We start from the raw sequence: 20,607 nt of genomic DNA on the forward strand, positions 1-20,607 counted from the left end.
CACAATGCTCAGGTCACAATGCTGAGGTCACAATGCTGAGGTCCTATTGCTGAGGTCCTATTGCTGAGGTCTCAATGCTAAGGTCACAATACTGAGGTCATAATGCTGAGGTCCTATTGCTGAGGTCACAATGCTGAGGTCCTATTGCTGAGGTCCTAATGCTGAGGTCACAATTCGGAGGTCCTATAGCTGAGGTCCTATTGCTGAGGTCCTATTGCTGAGGTCACAATGCTGAGGTCCTATTGCTGAGGTCTTATTGATCAGGTCCCATTGCTGAGGTCACAATGCTGAGGTCACAATGCTGAGGTCCTATTGCTGAGGTCCTATTGCTGAGGTCACAATGCTGAGGTCACAATGCTGAGGTCACAATGCTGATGTCACAATGCTGAGGTCACAATGCTGACGTCACAATGCTGAGGTCCTGTTTCTGAGGTCCTATTGCTGAAGTCACAGTGCTGAGGTCTATTGCTGAGGTCCCATTGCTGAGGTACTGTTGCTGAGGTCCTATTGCTGAGGCCTATTGCTGAGGTCACAATGCTGAGGTCCTATTGCTGAGGTCCTATTGCTGAGGTCACAATGCTGATGTCACAATGCTGAGGTCCCATTTTTGAGGACACAATGCTGAGGTCACAATGCTGAGGTCCTATTTCTGAGGTCAAAATGCTTAGGTCACAGTGCTGAGGTCCTCTTCCTGAGGTCCTATTGCTGAGGTCACAATGCTGAGGTCACAATGCTGAGGTCCTATTGCTGTGGTCACAATGCTGAGGTCCTATTTCTGAAGTTCAAATGCTGAGGTTCTATTGCTGAGGTCACAATGCTGAGGTCACAATGCTGAGGTCCTATTGCTGAGTTCACAATGCAGAGGTCCTATTGCTGAGGTCCTATTGCTGAGGTCACAATGCTGATGTCCTGTTGCTGAGGTCCTATTTCTGAGGTCACAATGCTGAGGTCACAATGCTTAGGTCCTATTTCTGAGGTCACAATGTTGAGGTCCTATTTCTGAGGTCACAATGCTGAGGTCCTATTGCTGAGGTCCTATTGCTGAGGTCCTAAGGAAGAGGTCCTACTGCTGAGGTTACAATTCTGAGGTCCTATTGCTAAGATCACAATGCTGAGGTCACAATGCTGAGGTCCTATTGCTGAGGTCACAAAGCTGAGGACAAAATGCTGAGGTCACAATGCTGAGGTCCTTTTGCTGAGGTCACAATGCTGAGGTCACAATGCTGAGGTCCTATTGCTGAGGTCACAATGCTGAGGTCACAATGCTGAGGTCACAATGCTGAGCTATAATTGCTGAGATTACAATGCTGAGGTCACAATGCTGAGATCCTATTGCTGAGGTCCTATTACAGAGGTCACAATGCTGTGGTCACAATGCTGAGGACACAATGCTGAGGTCCTATTGCTGAGGTCCTATTGCTGAGGTCTCAATGCTAAGGTCACAATACTGAGGTCATAATGCTGAGGTCCTATTGCTGAGGTCACAATGCTGAGGTCCTATTGCTGAGGTCCTAATGCTGAGGTCACAATTCGGAGGTCCTATAGCTGAGGTCCTATTGCTGAGGTCCTATTGCTGAGGTCACAATGCTGAGGTCATATTGCTGAGGTCTTATTAATCAGGTCCCATTGCTGAGGTCACAATGATGAGGTCACAATGCTGAGGTCCTATTGCTGAGGTCCTATTGCTGAGGTCACAATGCTGAGGTCACAATGCTGAGATCCTAATGCTGATGTCACAATGCTGAGGTCACAATGCTGACGTCACAATGCTGAGGTCACAATGCTGAGGTCCTATTGCTGAGGTTACAATGCTGAGGTCACAATGCTGAGGTCCTATTACTGAGGTCCCATTGCTGAGTTACTGTTGCTGAGGTCCTATTGCTGATGTCACAATGCTGAGGTCACTATGCTGAGGTCCTATTGCTGAGGCCTATTGCTGAGGTCACAATGCTGAGGTCCTATTGCTGAGGTCCTATTGCTGAGGTCACAATGCTGAGGTCACAATGCTGAGGTCACATTGCTGACGTTACAATTCGGAGGTCCTATAGCTGAGGTCCTATTGCTGAGGTCCTATTGCTGAGGTCACAATGCTGAGGACATATTGCTGATGTCACAATGCTGAGATCACAATGCTGAGGTCACAATACTGAGGTCCTATTGCTGAGGTCCTATTGCTGAGGTCAGAATGCTGATGTCACAATGCTGAGGTCACAATGCTGAGGTCCTATTGCTGAGGTTACAATGCTGAGGTCACAATGCTGAGGTCCTATTGCTGAGGTCCTATTTCTGAGGTCAAAATGCTGAGGTCCTATTGCTGAGGTCCTATTGCTGAGGTCACAATGCTGATGTCACAATACTGAGGTCACAATGCTGAGGTCCTATTGCTGAGGTCCTATTCCTGAGGTCCTGTTGCTGAGGTCACAATGCTAAGGTCACTATTATGAGATCACATTGCTGAGGTCCTATTGCTGAGGTCACAATGCTGAGGTCACAATGCTGAGGTCCTATTGCTGAGGTCTTAATGATGAGGTCATACTGCTGAGGTTACAATTCTGAAGTCCTATTGCTGAGATCACAATGCTGCGGTCACAATGCTGAGGTCTCAAAGCTGGGGTCCTATTGCTGAGGTCCTATTGCTGAGGTCACAATGCTGAGGTCACAATGCTGAGGTCACTTTGCTGAGGTCCTATTGCTGAGGTCACAATGCTGAGGTTACAATGCTGAGGTCCTATTGCTGAGGTCCTATTGCTGAGGTCACAATGCTAAGGTCACAATGCTGAGATCCTATTGATGATTTCACAATGCTGAGGTCACAATGCTGAGGTCACAATGCTGAGGTCCTATTGCTGAGGTCACAATGCTATGGTCACAATGCTGAGGTCAGAATGCTGAGGTCCTATTGCTAAGGCCTATTGCTGAGGTCACAATGCTGAGGTCACAATGCTGAGGTCACAATGCTGAGGTCCTATTGCTGAGGTCCTATTGCTGAGGTCACAATGCTGAGGTCACAATGCTGAGTTACTATTGCTGAGGTTACAATGCTGAGGTCACAATGCTGATGTCCTATTCTTGAGGTCCTATTGCTGAGGTCACAATGCTGAGGTCACAATTCTGAGGTCAAAATGCTGAGATCCTATTGCTGAGATCACAATGCTGAGGTCACAATGCTGAGGTCACAATGCTGAGGTCAGAATGCTGAGGTCCTATTGCTGAGGTCACAATGCTGAGGTCCTATTGTTAAGGTCACAAAGCTGAGGTCACAATGCTGAGGTCCTGTTGCTGAGGTCCTATTGCTGAGGTCACAATGCTGAGGTCACGATGCTGAGGTCCTATTGCTGAGTTCCTATTGCTGAGGTCACAATGCTGAGGTCACAATGCTGAGGTCCTATTGCTGAGGTCCTATTGCTGAGGTCCTATTGCTGAGGTCACAATGCTGAAGTGACAATGCTGAGGCACTATGGCTGTGGTCACAATGCTTAGGTCACAATGCTGAGGTCACAATGCTGAGGTCACAATGCTGAGGTCCTATTGCTGAGGTCCTATTGCTGAGGTCACAATGCTGAAGTGACAATGCTGAGGCACTATGGCTGTGGTCACAATGCTTAGGTCACAATGCTGAGGTCACAATGCAGAGGTCCTATTGCTGAGGTCACAAAGCTGAGGTCCTATTGCTGAGGTCACAATGCTCAGGTCCTCCTGCTGACGTGCTGTTGCTGAGGTCCTATTTCTCAGGTCCTATTGCTGAGGTCCTATTGCTGAGGTCACAATGCTGAGGTCACAATTTTGAGGTCACAATGCTGAGGTCCTATTGCTGAGGTCCTATTGCTGAGGTCAGAATGCTGATGTCACAATGCTGAGGTCACAATGCTGAGGTCCTATTGCTGAGGTCCTATTTCTGAGGTCAAAATGCTGAGGTCCTATTGCTGAGGTCCTATTGCTGAGGTCACAATGCTGGTGTGACAATACTGAGGTCACAATGCTGAGGTCCTATTGCTGAGGTCACAATGCTGAGGTCACAATGCTGAGGTCCTATTGCTGAGGTCCTATTCCTGAGGTCCAGTTGCTGAGGTCACAATGCTAAGGTCACTATAATGAGGTCACATTGCTGAGGTCCTATTGCTGAGGTCACAATGCTGAGGTCACAATGCTGAGGTCCTATTGCTGAGGTCTTAATGATGAGGTCGTACTGCTGAGGTTACAATTCTGAAGTCCTATTGCTGAGATCACAATGCTGCGGTCACAATGCTGAGGTCTCAAAGCTGAGGTCCTATTGCTGAGGTCCTATTGCTGAGGTCACAATGCTGAGGTCACAATGCTGAGGTCACTTTGCTGAGGTCCTATTGCTGAGGTCACAATGCTGAGGTTACAATGCTGAGGTCCTATTGCTGAGGTCCAATTGCTGAGGTCACAATGCTGAGGTCACAATGCTGAGATCCTATTGATGATTTCACAATGCTGAGGTCACAATGCTGAGGTCACAATGCTGAGGTCCTATTGCTGAGGTCACAATGCTATGGTCTGTCGTGGTTTAACCCGGCCGGCAGCTAAACACCACACAGCCGTTCGCTCACCCTCCCCCCTCCCTCTCTGGGACGGGGGAGAGAAATGGAGAGTGAAGCCCGTGAGTTGAGATAAAGACAGTTTAATAAGACAGGAAAATAATAATAACAAAAATAATAATAACAATAATAATAATAATGATACAATGGTGATAATACGAAAGTAATAGTATGTACAAACAAGTGATGCACAATGCAATTGCTCACCACCCGCTGACCGATGCCCAGCCTAACCCCGAGCAGTCCGGCCCCCTCCCCCCAGCTAGCCACCCCTATATATTGTTTAGCATGACGTCAGATGGTATGGAATACCCCTTTGGCTAGTTTGGGTCACCTGTCCTGGGTCTGTCCCCTCCCAGCTCTTACTGCACCCCCAGCCTGCCTGTTGGCAGGACAGAGCAAAAGGCTGAGATGTCCTTGGCTTAGTATAAGCACTGCTCTGCAACAATTAAAGCATCGGGGTTTTATCAGCACTCTTCTCATCCTAAGCCAAAACACAGCATTCCACCAGCTACTAGGAAGAAAATTAATTCTGTGCTAACTGAAACCAGGACAGGTCACAATGCTGAGGTCAGAATGCTGAGGTCCTATTGCTGAGGCCTATTGCTGAGGTCACAATGCTGAGGTCACAATGCTGAGGTCACAATGCTGAGGTCCTATTGCTGAGGTCCTATTGCTGAGGTCACAATGCTGAGGTCACAATGCTGAGGTCACAATGCTGAGGTCCTATTGCTGAGGTTACAATGCTGAGGTCACAATGCTGAGGTCCTATTGCTGAGGTCCTATTTCTGAGGTCAAAATGCTGAGGTCACAATGCTGAGGTCACAATGCTGATGTCCTATTCATGAGGTCCTATTGCTGAGGTCACAATGCTGAGGTCACAATGCTGAGGTCAAAATGCTGAGATCCTATTGCTGAGGTCACAATGCTGAGGTCACAATGCTGAGGTCACAATGCTGAGGTCCTATTCCTGAGGTCACAATGCTGAGGTCCTATTGCTGAGGTCCTATTGCTGAGGTCACAATGCTGAGGTCACAATGCTGAGGTCCTATTGCTGAGGTCCTATTGCTGAGGTCACAATGCTGAGGTCACAATGCTGAGGTCCTATTGCTGAGGTCCTATTGCTGAGGTCCTATTGCTGAGGTCACAATGCTGAAGTGACAATGCTGAGGCACTATGGCTGTGGTCACAATGCTTAGGTCACAATGCTGAGGTCACAATGCTGAGGTCCTTTTGGTGAGGTCACAATGCTGAGGTCACAATGCTGAGGTCACAAGGCTGAGGTCCTATTGTTGAGGTCCTATTGCTGAGGTCACAATGCTGAGGTCCCAATGCTGAGGTCCTATTGCTGAGGTCACAATGCTGAGGTCACAATGCTGAGGTCACAATGCTAAGGTTCTATTGCTGATGTCCTATTGCTGAGGTCACAGTGCTGAGGTCACAATGCTGAGGTCACAATGCTGAGGTTCTATTGCTGAGGTCACAATGCTGAGGTCACAATACTGAGGTCCTATTGCTGAGGTCACAATGCTGAGGTCCTATTGATGAGGTCACAATGCTGAGGTCACAATGCTGAGGTCACAATGCTGAGGTCCTATTGCTGAGGTCACAATGCTGATGTCACTATGCTGAGATAACAATGCTTAGGTCCTATTGCTGAGGTCACAATGCAGGGGTCACAATGCTGAGGTGCTATTGCTGAGGTCTTATTACTGAGGTCACGATGCTGAGGTCACAATGCTGACGTCATATTGCTGAGGTCACAATGCTGAGGTCACAATGCTGAGGTCACAATGCTGAGGTCACTATTCTGAGGTCCTATTGCTGAGGTCACAATGCTGAGGTCACAATGCTGAGGTCACAATGCTGAGGTTACAATGCTGAGGTCACAATGCTGAGGTTTTATTGCTGAGGCCTATTGCTGAGGTCCTATTGCTGAGGTCACAATGCTGAGGTTACAATGCTGAGGTCACAATGCTGACGTCTTATTGCTGAGCTCCTATTGCTGAGGTCACAATTCTGAGGTCCTATTGCTGAGGTCCTATTTCTGAGGTCACAATGCTGAAATCACAATACTAAGGTCCTATTGATGAGGTCCTATTGCTGTGGTCGTATTGCTGAAGTCACAGTGCTGAGGTCCTATTGCTGAGGTGCTATGGCTGAGGTCCTATTGCTGAGGTCCTATTGCTGAGGTCCCATTGCTGAGGTCCTGGTGCTGAGGTCCTATTGCTAAGTTCACAATGCTGAGGTCACTATGCTGAGGTCCTATTGCTGAGGTCACAATGCTGATGTCACAATGCTGAGGTCCCATTGTTGAGGACACAATGCTGAGGTCACAATGCTGAGGTCCTATTGCTGAGGTCTTATTACTGAGGTCACGATGCTGAGGTCACAATGCTGACGTCCTATTGCTGAGGTCACAATGTTGAGGTCACAATGCTGAGGTCACAAGGCTGAGGTCCTATTGCTGAGGTCCTATTGCTGAGGTCACAATGCTGAGGTCCCAATGTTGAGGTCCTATTGCTGAGGTCACAATGCTGAGGTCACAATGCTGAGTTCACAATGCTGAGGTCCTATTACTGAGGTCCTATTGCTGAGGTCACAATTCTGAAATCACAATGCTGTGGTCACAATGCTGAGGTCCTATTGCTGAGGTCACAAAGCTGAGGTCCTATTGCTGAGGTCACAATGCTCAGGTCCTCCTGCTGACGTGCTATTGCTGAGGTCCTATTTCTCAGGTCCTATTGCTGAGGTCCTATTGCTGAGGTCCTATTGCTGAGGTCACAATGCTGAGGTCCTATTTCTGAGGTCAAAATGCTGAGGTCCTATTGCTGAGGTCCTATTGCTGAGGTCACAATGCTGATGTCACAATACTGAGGTCACAATGCTGAGGTCCTATTGCTGAGGTCACAATGCTGAGGTCACAATGCTGAGGTCCTATTGCTGAGGTCCTATTCCTGAGGTCCTGTTGCTGAGGTCACAATGCTAAGGTCACTATTATGAGGTCACATTGCTGAGGTCCTATTGCTGAGGTCACAATGCTGAGGTCACAATGCTGAGGTCCTATTGCTGAGGTCTTAATGATGAGGTCGTACTGCTGAGGTTACAATTCTGAAGTCCTATTGCTGAGATCACAATGCTGCGGTCACAATGCTGAGGTCTCAAAGCTGAGGTCCTATTGCTGAGGTCCTATTGCTGAGGTCACAATGCTGAGGTCACAATGCTGAGATCCTATTGATGATTTCACAATGCTGAGGTCACAATGCTGAGGTCACAATGCTGAGGTCCTATTGCTGAGGTCACAATGCTATGGTCTGTCGTGGTTTAACCCGGCCGGCAGCTAAACACCACACAGCCGTTCGCTCACCCTCCCCCCTCCCTCTCTGGGACGGGGGAGAGAAATGGAGAGTGAAGCCCGTGAGTTGAGATAAAGACAGTTTAATAAGACAGGAAAATAATAATAACAAAAATAATAATAACAATAATAATAATAATGTTACAATGGTGATAATACGAAAGTAATAGTATGTACAAACAAGTGATGCACAATGCAATTGCTCACCACCCGCTGACCGATGCCCAGCCTAACCCCGAGCAGTCCGGCCCCCTCCCCCCAGCTAGCCACCCCTATATATTGTTTAGCATGACGTCAGATGGTATGGAATACCCCTTTGGCTAGTTTGGGTCACCTGTCCTGGGTCTGTCCCCTCCCAGCTCTTACTGCACCCCCAGCCTGCCTGTTGGCAGGACAGAGCAAAAGGCTGAGATGTCCTTGGCTTAGTATAAGCACTGCTCTGCAACAATTAAAGCATCGGGGTGTTATCAGCACTCTTCTCATCCTAAGCCAAAACACAGCATTCCACCAGCTACTAGGAAGAAAATTAATTCTGTGCTAACTGAAACCAGGACAGGTCACAATGCTAAGGTCAGAATGCTGAGGTCCTATTGCTGAGGCCTATTGCTGAGGTCACAATGCTGAGGTCACAATGCTGAGGTCACAATGCTGAGGTCCTATTGCTGAGGTCACAATGCTGAGGTCACAATGCTGAGGTCACAATGCTGAGGTCACAATGCTGAGGTCACAATGCTGAGGTCCTATTGCTGAGGTTACAATGCTGAGGTCACAATGATGAGGTCCTATTGCTGAGGTCCTATTTCTGAGGTCAAAATGCTGAGGTCACAATGCTGAGGTCACAATGCTGATGTCCTATTCATGAGGTCCTATTGCTGAGGTCACAATGCTGAGGTCACAATGCTGAGGTCACAATGCTGAGGTCACAATGCTGAGGTCCTATTGCTGAGGTCACAATGCTGAGGTCCTTTTCCTGAGGTCCTATTGCTGAGGTCACAATGCTGAGGTCACAATGCTGAGGTCCTATTGCTGAGGTCCTATTGCTGAGGTCACAATGCTGAGGTCACAATGCTGAGGTCCTATTGCTGAGGTCCTATTGCTGAGGTCCTATTGCTGAGGTCACAATGCTGAAGTGACAATGCTGAGGCACTATGGCTGTGGTCACAAGGCTTAGGTCACAATGCTGAGGTCACAATGCTGAGGTCCTTTTGGTGAGGTCACAATGCTGAGGTCACAATGCTGAGGTCACAAGGCTGAGGTCCTATTGCTGAGGTCACAATGCTGAGGTCCCAATGCTGAGGTCCTATTGCTGAGGTCACAATGCTGAGGTCACAATGCTGAGGTCACAATGCTGAGGTCTTAATGCTGAGGTCCTATTGCTGAAGTCGTAATGCTGAGGTCCTATTGCTGAGGTCAAAATGCTGAGGTCACAATACTGAGGTCCTATTGCTGAGGTCACAATGCTGAGGTCCTATTGCTGCGGTCCTATTGCTGAGGTCACAATGCTGAGGTCACAATGCTGAGGTCACAATGCTGAGCTCCTATTGCTGAGGTCCTATTGGTGAGGTCACAATGCTTAGGTCACAATGCTGAGGTCACAATGCTGAGGTCTTATTGCTGAGGTCACAATTCTGAGGTCCAATTTCTGAGGTCACAAGGCTGAGGTCACAATGCTTAGGTCCTATTGCTCAGGTCCTATTGATGAGGGCCCAATACTGAGGTCTTATTCCTGAGGTCCTATTGCTGAGGTCACAATGCTGAGGTCCTATTGTTGAGGTCACAATGCTGAGGTCCTATTTCTGAGGTCCTAATGGTGAGGTCACAATGCTTAGGTCACAATGCTGAGGTCCTATTGCCGAGGTCCTATTGCTGAGGTCACAAACCTGAGGTCCTATTGCTGAGGTCCTATTGCTCAGGTCCTATTGCTGAGGTCACAATGCTGAGGTCCTATTGCTGAGATCCTATTGCTGACGTCACAATGCTGAGGTACTATGCTGACGTCCTATTGCTGAGGTCCTATTGCTGAGGTCAAAATGCTGAGGTCCTATTGCTGAGGTCCTATTGCTGAGGTCACAATGCTGAGGTCCTATTGTTAAGGTCACAATGCTGAGGTACAATGCTGAGGTGCTATTGCTGAGGTCCTATTTCTGAGGTCACAATACTGAGGTCCTATAGCTGAGGTCTTATTGATCAGGTCCCATTGCTGAGGTCACAATGCTGAGGTCACAATGCTAAGGTCACAATGCTGAGGTCCTATTGCTGAGGTCAAAATGCTGAGGTTCTATTGCTGAGGTCACAATGCTGAGGTCCTATTGCTGAGGTCCCATTGCTTAAGTCACAATGCAGAGGTCCTACGCTGAGGTCCTAATGCTGAGGTCGTATTGCAGAGGTCACAATGCTGAGGTAACCATCCTGAGGTCAAAATGCTGAGGTCCTATTGCTGAGGTCCTATTTCTGAGGTCCTATTGCTGAGGTCACAATGCTTAGGTCACAATGCTGAGGTCACAATGCTGAGGTCCTATTGCTGAGGTCACAATTCTGAGGTCCAATTTCTGAGGTCACAATGCTGAGGTCACAATGCTGAGGTCCTATTGCTCAGGTCCTATTGATGAGGGCCCAATATTGAGGTCTTATTCCTGAGGTCCTATTGCTGAGGTCACAATGCTGAGGTCCTATTGTTGAGGTCACAATGCTGAGGTCCTATTTCTGAGGTCCTATTGGTGAGGTCACAGTGCTTAGGTCACAATGCTGAGGTCCTATTGCCGAGGTCATATTGCTGAGGTCACAAAGCTGAGGTCCTATTGCTGAGGTCCTATTGCTCAGGTCCTATTGCTGAGGTCACAATGCTGAGGTACTATGCTGACGTCCTATTGCTGAGGTCCTATTGCTGAGGTCAAAATGCTGAGGTCCTATTGCTGAGGTCCTATTACTGAGGTCACAATGCTGAGGTCCTATTGTTAAGGTCACAATGCTGAGGTACAATGCTGAGGTGCTATTGCTGAGGACCTATTGCTGAGGTCAAAATGCTGAGGTCCTATTGCTGAGGTCCTATTGCTGAGGTCACAATGCTAAGGTCACAATGCTGAGGTCCTATTGCTGAGGTCAAAATGCTGAGGTTCTATTGCTGAGGTCACAATGCTGACGTCCTATTGTTGAGGTCCCATTGCTTAAGTCACAATGCAGAGGTCCTACGCTGAGGTCCTAATGCTGAGGTCGTATTGCAGAGGTCACAATGCTGAGGTAACCATCCTGAGGTCAAAATGCTGAGGTCCTATTGCTGAGGTCCTATTTCTGAGGTCCTATTGCTGAGGTTACAATGTTGAGGTCACAATGGAGAGGTCACAATGCTGAGGTCCTATTGCTGAGGTCCTATTGCTGAGGTCACAATGCTGAGGTCCTATAGCTGAGGTCTTATTGATCAGGTCACATTGCTGAGGTCACGATACTGAGGTCACAATGCTAAGGTCACAATGCTGAGGTCCTATTGCTGAGGTCAAAATGCTGAGGTTCTATTGCTGAGGTCACAATGCTGAGGTCCTATTGCTGAGGTCCCATTGCTTAAGTCACAATGCAGAGGTCCTACGCTGAGGTCCTAATGCTGAGGTCGTATTCCAGAGGTCACAATGCTGAGGTCACAATGCTGAGGTCACAATGCTGAGGTCACAATGATGAGGTCCTATTGCTGAGGTCCTATTTCTGAGGTCACAATGCTGCGGTCTCAATGCTGAGGTCACAATGCTGAGGTCCTATTGCTGAGGTCCTATTGGTGAGGTCACAATGCTTAGGTCACAATTCTGAGGTCCTATTGCTGAGGTCACAATGCTGAGGTCTTATTGCTGAGGTCACAATGCTGAGGTCCTATTGCTGAGGTCACAATGCTGCGGTCTCAATGCTGAGGTCACAATGCTGAGGTCACAATGCTGAGGTCTTATTGCTGAGGTACCAATGCTGAGGTCCTATTGCTGCGGTCCTATTGCTGAGGTCAAAATTCTGAGGACCTATTGCTGAGGTCCTATTGCTGAGGAACTATTTCTGAGGTCACAATGCTGAGGTCACAATGCTGAGGTCCTATTTCTGAGGTCCTCTTGCTAAGGTCACAATGCTGAGGTCACAATGCTGAGGTCACAATGCTGAGGTTCTATTGTTGAGGTCCTATTGCTGAGGTCCTGTTTCTGAGGGCACAACGCTGTGGTTCTATTGCTGAGGTCCTATTGCTGAGGTCCTATTGATGAGGGCCCAATACTGAGGTCTTATTCCTGAGGTCCTATTGCTGAGGTCACAATGCTGAGGTCCTATTGTTGAGGTCACAATGCTGAGGTCCTATTTCTGAGGTCCTATTGGTGAGGTCACAGTGCTTAGTTCACAATGCTGAGGTCCTATTGCCGAGGTCCTATTGCTGAGGTCACAAAGCTGAGGTCCTATTGCTGAGGTCCTATTGCTCAGGTCCTATTGCTGAGGTCAGAATGCTGAGGTCCTATTGCTGAGATCCTATTGCTGACGTCACAATGCTGAGGTACTATGCTGACGTCCTATTGCTGAGGTCCTATTGCTGAGGTCAAAATGCTGAGGTCCTATTGCTGAGGTCCTATTGCTGAGGTCACAATGCTGAGGTCCTATTGTTAAGGTCACAATGCTGAGGTACAATGCTGAGGTGCTATTGCTGAGGTCCTATTGCTGAGGTCAAAATGCTGAGGTCCTATTGCTGAGGTCCTATTGCTGAGGTCACAATGCTAAGGTCACAATGCTGAGGTCCTATTGCTGAGGTCAAAATGCTGAGGTCCTATTGCTGAGGTCACAATGCTGAGGTCCTATTGCTGAGGTCCCATTGCTTAAGTCACAATGCAGAGGTCCTACGCTGAGGTCCTAATGCTGAGGTCGTATTGCAGAGGTCACAATGCTGAGGTAACCATCCTGAGGTCAAAATGCTGAGGTCCTATTGCTGAGGTCCTATTTCTGAGGTCCTATTGCTGAGGTTACAATGTTGAGGTCACAATGGAGAGGTCACAATGCTGAGGTCCTATTGCTGAGGTCTTATTGATCAGGTCCCATTGCTGAGGTCACAATGCTGAGGTCACAATGCTAAGGTCACAATGCTGAGGTCCTATTGCTGAGGTCAAAATGCTGAGGTTCTATTGCTGAGGTCACAATGCTGAGGTCCTATTGCTGAGGTCCCATTGCTTAAGTCACAATGCAGAGGTCCTACGCTGAGGTCCTAATGCTGAGGTCGTATTGCAGAGGTCACAATGCTGAGGTCACAATGCTGAGGTCACAATGCTGAGGTCACAATGATGAGGTCCTATTGCTGAGGTCCTATTGCTGAGGTCACAATGCTGCGGTCTCAATGCTGAGGTCACAATGCTGAGGTCCTATTGCTGAGGTCCTATTGGTGAGGTCACAATGCTTAGGTCACAATTCTGAGGTCCTATTGCTGAGGTCATAATGCTGCGGTCTCAATGCTGAGGTCACAATGCTGAGGTCACAATGCTGAGGTCTTATTGCTGAGGTACCAATGCTGAGGTCCTATTGCTGCGGTCCTATTGCTGAGGTCAAAATTCTGAGGACCTATTGCTGAGGTCCTATTGCTGAGGAACTATTTCTGAGGTCACAATGCTGAGGTCACAATGCTGAGGTCCTATTTCTGAGGTCCTATTGCTAAGGTCACAATGCTGAGGTCACAATGCTGAGGTCACAATGCTGAGGTTCTATTGCTGAGGTCCTATTGCTGAGGTCCTGTTTCTGAGGGCACAACGCTGTGGTTCTATTGCTGAGGTCCTATTGCTGAGGTCCTTTTGCTGAGGTCACAATGCTGAGGTCAACATGCCGAGGTCACAATGCTGAGGTCACAATTCTGAGGTCCTATTGCTGAGTTCACAATGCTGAGGTCACAATGCTGAGGTCCTATTGCTCAGGTCCTATTGCTGAGGTCCTATTGCTGAGGTCACAATGCTGAGGTCCTATTGCTGAGGTCACAATGCTGATGTCATAATGCTGAGGTCACAATGCTAAAGTCCTATTGCTGAGGTCCTACTGCTGAGGTCCTATTGCTGAGGTCACAATGCTGAGGTCCTATTGCTGAGGTCCTACTGTAGAGGTCACAATGCTGAGGTCACAATGCTGAGGTCACAATGCTGAGATCCTATTGCTGCGGTCCTATGCTGAGGTCAAAATGCTGAGGTCCTATTGTTGAGGTCACAATGCTGAGGTCCTATTGCTGAGGTCCTATTCCTGAGGTCAAAATGCTGACGTCCTATTGCTGAGGTCACAATGCTGAGGTCACAATGCTGAGATCCTATTGCTGAGGTCCTATTGCTGAGGACAAAATCCTGACGTCCTATTGCTGAGGTCACAATGCTGAGGTCCTATTGCTGAGGTCCTATTCCTGAGGTCAAAATGCTGACGTCCTATTGCTGAGGTCAAAATGCTGAGGTCACAATGCTGAGGTTCTATTGCTCAGGTCCTATTGATGAGGGCCCAATACTGAGGTCTTATTCCTGAGGTCCTATTGCTGAGGTCACAATGCTGAGGTCCTATTGTTGAGGTCACAATGCTGAGGTCCTATTTCTGAGGTCCTATTGGTGAGGTCACAATGCTTAGGTCACAATGCTGAGGTCCTATTGCCTAGGTCCTATTGCTGAGGTCACAAACCTGAGGTCCTATTGCTGAGGTCCTATTGCTCAGGTCCTATTGCTCGGTCACAATGCTGAGGTCCTATTGCTGAGATCCTATTGCTGACGTCACAATGCTGAGGTACAATGCTGACGTCCTATTTCTGAGGTCCTATTGCTGAGGTCAAAATGCTGAGGTCCTATTGCTGAGGTCCTCTTGCTGAGGTCACAATGCTGAGGTCACAATGCTGAGGTCCTATTGCTGAGGTCCTCTTCCTGAGGTCACAATGCTGAGGTCACAATGCTGAGGTCCTTTTGGTGAGGTCACAATGCTGAGGTCACAATGCTGAGGTCACAATGCTGAGGTCCTATTGCTGAGGTCCTATTGCTGAGGTCACAATGCTGCAGTCTCAATGCTGAGGTCCTTTTGATGAGGTTACAATGCTGAGGTCACAATGCTTAGGTCACAATGCTGAGGTCCTATAGCTGAGGTCTTATTGATCAGGTCCCATTGCTGAGGTCACAATGCTGAGGTCACAATGCTGAGGTCCTTTTGATGAGGTCCTATTGCTCAGGTCCTATTGCTGAGGTCACATTGCTGAGATCACAATGCTGAGGTCCTATTGCTGAGGTCAGAATGCTGAGGTTCTATTGCTGAGGTCACCATGCTGAGGTCCTATTACTGAGGTCCCATTGCTTAAGTCACAATGCAGAGGTCCTACGCTGAGGTCCTATTGCTGAGGTCGTATTGCTGAGGTCACAATGCTGAGGTAACAATCCTGAGGTCAAAATGCTGAGGTCCTATTGCTGAGGTCCTATTGATGAGGACACAATGCTGAGGTCCTATTGCTGAGGTTACAATGCTGAGGTCACAATGGAGAGGTCACAATGCTGAGGTCCTATTGCTGAGGTCCTATTGCTGAGATCATATTGCTGAGGTCACAAATCTGAGGTCACAATGCTGAGGTCATAATGCTGAGGTCACAATGCTGAGGTCACATTGATGAGGTCCTATTGCTGAAGTCCTATTGCTGAGGTCACAATGCTGCGGTCTCAATGCTGAGGTCACAATGCTGAGGTCCTATTGCTGAGGTCCTATTGGTGAGGTCCTATTGCTGAGGTCACAATGCTGAGGTCCTATTGCTGAGGTCACAATGCTGAGGTCACAATGCTGAGGTCCTATTCATGAGGTCCTATTGCTGAGGTCACAACGCTGAGATCCTATAGCTGAGTTCACAATGCTGAGGTCCTATTGCTGCGGTCCTATTGCGGAGGTCACAATGCTGAGGTCACAATGCTGAGGTCACAATGCTGAGCTCCTATTGCTGAGGTCCTATTGCTAAGTTCCTATTGCTGAGGTCCTATTGCTGAGGAACTATTGCTGAGGTCACAATGCTGAGGTCACAATGCTGAGGTCCTATTACTGAGGTCCTATTGCTGAGGTCACAATGCTGAGGTCACAATGCTGAGGTCACAATGCTGAGGTCCTATTGCTGAGGTCCTATTGCTGAGGTCCTGTTTCTGAGGTCACAACGCTGAGGTTCTATTGCTGAGGTCCTACTGCTGAGGTCCTTTTGCTGAGGTCACAATGCTGAGGTCATAATGCTGAGGTCCTATTGCTGAGGTCCTATTGCTAAGGTCACAATGCTGAGGTCACAATGCCGAGGTCACAATGCTGAGGTCACCATTCTGAGGTCCTAATGCCGAGGTCACAATGCTGAGGTCACAATGCAGAGGTCCTATTGCTGAGGTCACAATTCTGAGGTCACAAGGCTGAGGTCACAATGCTGAGCTCCTATAGCTGTGGTCCTATTGCTAAGATACTATTGCTGAGGTCCTATTGCTGAGGAACTATTTCTGAGGTCACAATGCTGAGGTCACAATGCTGAGGTCCTATTTCTGAGGTCCTATTGCTGAGGTCAAAATGCTGAGGTCACAATGCTGAGGTCACAATGCTGAGGTTCTATTGCTGATGTCCTATTGCTGAGGTCACAGTGCTGAGGTCACAATGCTGAGGTCACAATGCTGAGGTTCTATTGCTGAGGTCCTATTGCTTAGGTCACAGTGCTGAGGTCACAATGCTGAGTTCACAATGCTGAGGTCCTATTGCTGAGGTCCTATTGCTGAGGTCCTGTTTCTGAGGTCACAACGCTGAGGTTCTATTGCTGAGGTCCTATTGCTAAGGTCCTATTGCTGAGGTCACAATGCTGAGGTCCGATTGCTGATGTCCTTTTGCTGAGGTCACAATGCTGAGGTCACAATGCCGAGGTCACAATGCTGAGGTCACAATTCTGAGGTCCTAATGCTGAGGTCACAATGCTGAGGTCACAATGCTAAGGTCCTATTGCTCAGGTCCTATTGCTGAGGTCATAATGCTGAGGTCTCAAAGCTGAGGTCCTATTGCTGAGGTCCTACTGCTGAGGTCCTATTGCTGAGGTCACAATGCTGAGGTCCTATTGCTGAGGTCCTACTGTAGAGGTCACAATTCTGAGGTCACAATGGTGAGATCCTATTGCTGCGGTCCTATGCTGAGGTCACAATGCTGAGGTCCTATTGCTGAGGTCACAATGCTGAGGTCACAGTGCTGAGGTCACAATGCTGTTGTCCTATTGCTGAGGTAACAATGCTGAGGTAACAATGCTGAGGTCCTATTGCTGAGGTCACAATGCTGAGGTCACCATGCTGAGGTCCTATTGCTGAGGTCACAATGCTGAGGTCCTTTTGCTGAGGTCCTATTGCTGAGGTCACAATGCTGAGGTCACAGTGCTGAGGTCACAATGCGGAGGTCCTATTGCTGAGGTCTTTTTACTAAGGTCACATTGCTGAGATCACATTGCTGAAGTCACAATGATGAGGTCTTTTTCATGAGGTCCAATTGCTGAGGTCCTATTGCTGAGGTCACAATGCTGAGGTCACAATGCTGAGGTCCTATTGCTGACGTCCTATTGCTGTGGTCACAATGCTGAGGTCCTATTGCTGAGGTCCTATTGCTGAGGTCACAATGCTGAGGTCACAATGCTGAGGTCCTATTGCTGTTGTCACAATGCTGAGGTCCTATTTCTGAGGTTCAAATGCTGAGGTTCTATTGCTGAGGTCACAATGCTGAGGTCACAATGCTGAGGTCCTATTGCTGAGTTCACAATGCTGAGGTCACAATGCTGAGGTCACAATGCTGAGGTCTTAATGCTGAGGTCCTATTGCTGAAGTCGTACTGCTGAGGTCCTATTGCTGAGGTCAAAATGCTGAGGTCACAATACTGAGGTCCTATTGCTGAGGTCACAATGCTGAGGTCCTATTGCTGCGGTCCTATTGCTGAGGTCACAATGCTGAGGTCACAATTCTGAGGTCACAATGCTGAGGTCCTATTGTTGAGGTCACAATGCTGAGGTCCTATTTCTGAGGTCCTATTGGTGAGGTCACAATGCTTAGGTCACAATGCTGAGGTCCTATTGCCTAGGTCCTATTGCTGAGGTCACAAACCTGAGGTCCTATTGCTGAGGTCCTATTGCTCAGGTCCTATTGCTCGGTCACAATGCTGAGGTCCTATTGCTGAGATCCTATTGCTGACGTCACAATGCTGAGGTACAATGCTGACGTCCTATTTCTGAGGTCCTATTGCTGAGGTCAAAATGCTGAGGTCCTATTGCTGAGGTCCTCTTGCTGAGGTCACAATGCTGAGGTCACAATGCTGAGGTCCTATTGCTGAGGTCCTCTTCCTGAGGTCACAATGCTGAGGTCACAATGCTGAGGTCCTTTTGGTGAGGTCACAATGCTGAGGTCACAATGCTGAGGTAACAATGCTGAGGTCCTATTGCTGAGGTCCTATTGCTGAGGTCACAATGCTGCAGTCTCAATGCTGAGGTCCTTTTGATGAGGTTACAATGCTGAGGTCACAATGCTTAGGTCACAATGCTGAGGTCCTATAGCTGAGGTCTTATTGATCAGGTCCCATTGCTGAGGTCACAATGCTGAGGTCACAATGCTGAGGTCCTTTTGATGAGGTCCTATTGCTCAGGTCCTATTGCGGAGGTCACATTGCTGAGATCACAATGCTGAGGTCCTATTGCTGAGGTCAGAATGCTGAGGTTCTATTGCTGAGGTCACCATGCTGAGGTCCTATTACTGAGGTCCCATTGCTTAAGTCACAATGCAGAGGTCCTACGCTGAGGTCCTATTGCTGAGGTCGTATTGCTGAGGTCACAATGCTGAGGTAACAATCCTGAGGTCAAAATGCTGAGGTCCTATTGCTGAGGTCCTATTGATGAGGACACAATGCTGAGGTCCTATTGCTGAGGTTACAATGCTGAGGTCACAATGGAGAGGTCACAATGCTGAGGTCCTATTGCTGAGGTCCTATTGCTGAGATCATATTGCTGAGGTCACAAATCTGAGGTCACAATGCTGAGGTCATAATGCTGAGGTCACAATGCTGAGGTCACATTGATGAGGTCCTATTGCTGAAGTCCTATTGCTGAGGTCACAATGCTGCGGTCTCAATGCTGAGGTCACAATGCTGAGGTCCTATTGCTGAGGTCCTATTGGTGAGGTCCTATTGCTGAGGTCACAATGCTGAGGTCCTATTGCTGAGGTCACAATGCTGAGGTCACAATGCTGAGGTCCTATTCATGAGGTCCTATTGCTGAGGTCACAACGCTGAGATCCTATAGCTGAGTTCACAATGCTGAGGTCCTATTGCTGCGGTCCTATTGCGGAGGTCACAATGCTGAGGTCACAATGCTGAGGTCACAATGCTGAGCTCCTATTGCTGAGGTCCTATTGCTAAGTTCCTATTGCTGAGGTCCTATTGCTGAGGAACTATTGCTGAGGTCACAATGCTGAGGTCACAATGCTGAGGTCCTATTTCTGAGGTCCTATTGCTGAGGTCACAATGCTGAGGTCACAATGCTGAGGTCACAATGCTGAGGTCCTATTGCTGAGGTCCTATTGCTGAGGTCCTGTTTCTGAGGTCACAACGCTGAGGTTCTATTGCTGAGGTCCTACTGCTGAGGTCCTTTTGCTGAGGTCACAATGCTGAGGTCATAATGCTGAGGTCCTATTGCTGAGGTCCTATTGCTAAGGTCACAATGCTGAGGTCACAATGCCGAGGTCACAATGCTGAGGTCACCATTCTGAGGTCCTAATGCCGAGGTCACAATGCTGAGGTCACAATGCAGAGGTCCTATTGCTGAGGTCACAATTCTGAGGTCACAAGGCTGAGGTCACAATGCTGAGCTCCTATAGCTGAGGTCCTATTGCTAAGATACTATTGCTGAGGTCCTATTGCTGAGGAACTATTTCTGAGGTCACAATGCTGAGGTCACAATGCTGAGGTCCTATTTCTGAGGTCCTATTGCTGAGGTCAAAATGCTGAGGTCACAATGCTGAGGTCACAATGCTGAGGTTCTATTGCTGATGTCCTATTGCTGAGGTCACAGTGCTGAGGTCACAATGCTGAGGTCACAATGCTGAGGTTCTATTGCTGAGGTCCTATTGCTTAGGTCACAGTGCTGAGGTCACAATGCTGAGTTCACAATGCTGAGGTCCTATTGCTGAGGTCCTATTGCTGAGGTCCTGTTTCTGAGGTCACAACGCTGAGGTTCTATTGCTGAGGTCCTATTGCTAAGGTCCTATTGCTGAGGTCACAATGCTGAGGTCCGATTGCTGATGTCCTTTTGCTGAGGTCACAATGCTGAGGTCACAATGCCGAGGTCACAATGCTGAGGTCACAATTCTGAGGTCCTAATGCTGAGGTCACAATGCTGAGGTCACAATGCTAAGGTCCTATTGCTCAGGTCCTATTGCTGAGGTCATAATGCTGAGGTCTCAAAGCTGAGGTCCTATTGCTGAGGTCCTACTGCTGAGGTCCTATTGCTGAGGTCACAATGCTGAGGTCCTATTGCTGAGGTCCTACTGTAGAGGTCACAATTCTGAGGTCACAATGGTGAGATCCTATTGCTGCGGTCCTATGCTGAGGTCACAATGCTGAGGTCCTATTGCTGAGGTCACAATGCTGAGGTCACAGTGCTGAGGTCACAATGCTGTTGTCCTATTGCTGAGGTAACAATGCTGAGGTAACAATGCTGAGGTCCTA

Source organism: Anas platyrhynchos, chromosome 31 (assembly GCF_047663525.1).
Source record: "Anas platyrhynchos isolate ZD024472 breed Pekin duck chromosome 31, IASCAAS_PekinDuck_T2T, whole genome shotgun sequence".
Lineage (NCBI taxonomy): Eukaryota > Metazoa > Chordata > Aves > Anseriformes > Anatidae > Anas > Anas platyrhynchos.